Raw genomic sequence first — 5,380 nt, 5'->3', positions numbered from 1 at the left:
CGTGTAAATCAATGATATCTTTAAATTTAAAATATATATATTAACACACACACATATATATATATATATATATATATATATATATATATATACTCAATATCCGTCCCAAATAAATGCATGCTTGTTACCCAAAAAAATCATGCATGTTACCGATACATAAAGGTAAAAAATATCTTTCTTCAAAATTTGATTCCCTTTTGATAGACATAAAGCCGATTGTATCGGTCCGTTCACTTACTTTAAAATACTAGGGTTTTTTAACACTTTTTACTTCACCACACACCTCTATCGGCTTCTTCACTTTACCCACCGAGAGAGAGAGTTCAAAAGATTGAAGCACCCTCGGACTCATCCATGGCATCTTCTTCACAGGTATTTATTTTTAATTTTCATGAAATTGAATAGAATAGAATAATGTATGCTAAAACACGATTGGTCCGGCCGGTGAAGTGGCCGGATAAATCGATCCGGCCGAAAACATTATTTAAATGAAACATACGGCCGGATCGATTTATCCGGCCACTTCACCAGCCGGACCGAGCGTGTTTTAGCATAAATTATTCCATTTTAATTAGTTGTATGTTTATATTAATCATTAGAAATTTACTGAATTTAATTTAATTATATTTGTTTAAGTAATCATTATTGAATTATTATTGCGAGTTTTGCTGGGTATTACATTGCATTGTTTGTGTGGTTTTTGTGTAATTTAATAAAATAAAGTATTTTATGCCTATAGAGCAACTATCCGGCCGGCACTATGCCCGGAATAATGCGTCCGGCCGGAACAGTTTCAATCTGAAATGTACCCGGCCGGATACATTTTACCGGACACTTCACCGGCCGGATAGTTTCTTTTTAGGCATAAAATACTTTACTAAATCTATCTGTATGTTTACGTTAATTATTACTATTTTACTGAATTTAATTTAATTATAATTGTTTAATTATTAATTATTGAAACTGTTATTGCTTGGTATTAATTAAATTGCAGTTTTTTAATATATTACTGAATTTAATTAAATTGCTTGGTATTAATTGCAGTTTAATATTTTTTTACTGAATTTTTACTGAATTTAATATTAAATTGCTGAATTACTCGAATTTTACTGAATTTAATATTAAATTGCTGAATTTTACTGAATTTAATTGCAGTTTAATATTACTGAATTTTACTTAATTTTAATATTTTAATATTACTCAGAGGAAATGTTTTAATATTTTACTGAATTTTACTATTTTACTCGAATTTTACTATTTTACTGAATTACTGAAATTTAATATTATTTAATTACATTGCTGGTATTAATTAATTTCGCCTCTTTTTTAATTATGCCTATTTGTATTATTTTTTAATATTTTACTGAATTAATATGTTTTCATTTTGTAAATGAATAGGCGAATGTCCCATATCTTCGTCGCGACACTATAGACCAGACGGAGGTTGCTATCAGCACCTACTATAGGGATTCACATTTTCCGGAGCTGGTTGAAACTTTAAATGTGGTCGGCGAACAGTGCAATTCAGATTTATTGGGAAGATTTAGAGCATCATGTTTTGGGCATTTCACTGATTGGAGGCTCGGCCCGGCCCGAAGAGCAATAAAGCATTACACCAGATTGTATCGAGGCAGATTGTGTCAGAAGACGATGAGATGTGCTTCTTTCTGTGCGGAGCACGAGTCAGATTTTCCCCTGCGGACTACGCATTAGTGACTGGGCTCAATTTCGGGGGATCGAGGTTCGATGCGACATTACAGCACGACTGCAGTCGCGTGGATGATTCACCTCCATACCCGGAATCTCCGGTGAATCTCCGACTGATAGGTCTAAATAAGCATATCTTTGGATTGCTTCCAATCCGTCCCCACCTTCGAATGTTGCACTTGATTCACCTCCATACCCGGAAGATTGAGGGAGATCGAACGAAGGAACATACACTCCTCCACTGTAATCGTCTTCGACAACATAAATCTCAGGAAAATGTGGCTGGGACGCCAGCAACTGAAGCAAATCATTGTCATCGGCAAGAATATTTTTACTGTATACCCACCCATTTAATCTCTTCGTCAAATAATACAAGCTGTAATTAGTGCTCAATGAATTCTCCAACATCAGGTGATTTATCATGTACACCGTACTGGCCATTGTGTCTCCGAAAATATGCAAATTCTTAGAAGAGCCGCCGATGTACTCATAACCATTGAAGGCACCTCCATAATTAACCACAAAGTATCTCCCATATTCATTCATCTACAGAAAAAATAATAAATAAATAAATATATGATGTAAAGGGAATAAAATGTTAAAATACAACATATAACATGTTAATACACTCGAAAAACATCTATCCGCCCGGGGAAGTTTCCGAGGAAATGTGTCCGGCCGTGTATTACATGATACCTATTTACACACGGCCGGACACATTTTCAAGGACACTTGTCCGGGCGGGATACATGATTTTCGAGCATATTAACATGAGTTATGTAGCAATATATATGTATAGAACTAAAATGCAACTAATAATTACTAATTAATACTTTAAAACATGATAGAATGTGCTCTAATTCACATGTATTTCCTTCAAACGTGGCTTTTAAATCATAGTATGCTATAATATGCTAATAATTCACATAAGCATATAGGATCAAACAAACATTGAAAATAAACAATAACCAACTTAAATTACATTTCAAACGTAAAATGACATACCTTTAAACGTTCGGATGAGAGAATTCACAAATAATAGCTTCACCACTTGGAAAATATTAGAATCTATACATATATAAAAGCTGGTCCATCTAGCCAAAAAGATTTCCCGCTCTTTTACACAATCTATTTTTGGAAAGTTGATTTATATTTAGAAAGTTCACTAATTCATCGGATGATATATATAAGTTGCGGGGCCCCACTTGCTACGATCTATACAGTGCTCTTTTATATCATGCAATTTATAATTTTGTTGAAAATATCCTTTATTTTTGTGAATTTATATATTTTTAGATAAATTATATAAATATTCAATATTTAAAATTTAAGGTCACCAATATTTTTCAGTGTGAATTTATATAAATTTTGAAATATATATATATATATATATATATATATATATATATATATATATATATATATAGGGGAGGGCTAGAATAAAAACACTCTTAAGTGTATAAAATATAAATGATTTTCAGCCCTTAGATCATCAAGATCTACGGTTGATTCGTAACCCTGTTGGATGAATTCGTGGTCCTGGGTTCGAATCCCAAAGGCAGCAAAAATTTATTTTTCGCAATTCGTAACTCTGTTGGATGAATTCGTAACCCTGTTGGATAAAATTCGTACATTAAAAAATGTTTATATTTATATTTTAAGAAGTGTTTTTACTGTAACCCTCCCCTATATATATATATATATATATATATATATATATATATATATATAGGGGAGGGCTAGAATAAAAACACTCTTAAGTGTATAAAATATAAATGATTTTCAGCCCTTAGATCATCAAGATCTACGGTTGATTCGTAACCCTTTTGGATGAATTCGTGGTCCTGGGTTCGAATCCCAAAGGTAGCAAAAATTTATTTTTCACAATTCGTAACCATGTTGGATGAATTCGTAACCCTGTTGGATAAAATTCGTACATTAAAAACGTTTATATTTATATTTTAAGAAGTGTTTTTTACTGTAGTCCTCCCCTATATATATATATATATATATTGTTTTGTGAATTTACCCGTGTGAATTTAAATATCCAATATTTAAAATTTAAAATCACCAATAGTAAATTTATGAATTTATACTTAGAATTTATATTTTTTTGAAAAATATCATTTTCTTGTGAATTTATGTATTTTTAGATAAATTTATATTGAAATATCCAATATAAATTTATAGTTTTGTGAAGAATTATCAATTTCAATTAAATCTTTTGTAAAAAACATCTAATATTTAAAATTCATAATATAAATACATATAAATTGCATGGGATCTTGCAGTCATTTGCAAAAGTGAATATTATTTTTCATTTACACGCAATTTTTTACTATAGATTGTTTTTCAATTCAACAGAATAAAAACTTATTTACGAACTCTAGCAATATCTCATATTAATTCTTACTGATTTACACGCTAAACAAAGGGATTGGTATGCATGATCAATGAATTTTTTTGTATGATCTTCACAGCTAAACAAACGATGAAGAAGCCTTATTTCAAGGTATGCATGGCGTCAAATTTGTGGGAGAGAGAGAGAGAGATAGAGAGGGTGATAGAGTGAAATGTGTAATTTGACAACATTCCTTATATATCTCCAAAAATGCAGCAACTTTTTATTATATCAAACCAAAATCAACTCCACTGTCAAAGCATCTCATTAATATAATATATTAAATATATAAGTTTCATATATATCTCTCATGAAATATGCATCCCCATGGCCTATATAAACTAACTTTTCGTGTTAAAATTTTACTTACACTCCCTTCTCATATTAAAATGAGACTTGTGCGTGCATACAACCGCTCATCTCTAAACACCAACAATGTTATCAGCTATGAGTGTATTTTTCATGATCATGAGGTAAAAATTCTCTATTCACTAAACTATTACATATTTAAGCATTTTTGCAACATTATTATGTTTTTCTAATTTAGTTGTTTTTTTAATATAGGGTGACCGCATCCATGCTACACTTGATCGCACGTTGATCCCTAAGTTCAAACATATCTTGAAAGAAGACAGTGTTTATGCCATAAAAAAAATTTGGTGATGCATGATTCCAACAAAAAGTATAGAACAACGACAAATGTCTACTATATTAAATTTATTAATAGTAGTCATATAGTTGAAATTTATGAAGAAGGTTTTCCACGCCAACTATTTAACTTTAAAAGTTTTGAAGAAGTGGCCTCCATTGATATTATCAATGACAATTTGCTATTTGGTAATGTGTTTATTTCATTATTTCCTTATACATGCATATTGAATTGATAATCTCAAAATTCATATTTTTATAAACTCAACATTTTGATATATCTACATTATTGGTATGCATTTATATATGTAGATGTAATTGGTGTGGTTTATCACAAAGTAGTTAAAACTGTACTTTGCAATGATGGAAGACAAGTTGAAGGGGTCTGAAATCTTGATATGTAATGAAGACAAAGTAGAATGTTCGTCTACTACAAATGTTGTATATAAAGAAATTTTCCAAAATTTATAACAATAAGATGAGAAGTTTCCAATTGTCTTTTCATGTATTATTATTTTTACATTGATTTTTATGTAATTAAAAATGATAGTCTTAAATATATTTTTGTAGTAATATAATTGGTATAACAATTGTATAATAAAATATTTTTAAAAGAGTTAATAT

Source organism: Salvia miltiorrhiza, chromosome 7 (assembly GCF_028751815.1).
Source record: "Salvia miltiorrhiza cultivar Shanhuang (shh) chromosome 7, IMPLAD_Smil_shh, whole genome shotgun sequence".
Classification (NCBI taxonomy): Eukaryota; Viridiplantae; Streptophyta; class Magnoliopsida; order Lamiales; family Lamiaceae; genus Salvia; species Salvia miltiorrhiza.
The sequence above is the reverse complement of the archived record's forward strand: the minus strand, read 5'-3'. Positions refer to the sequence as shown.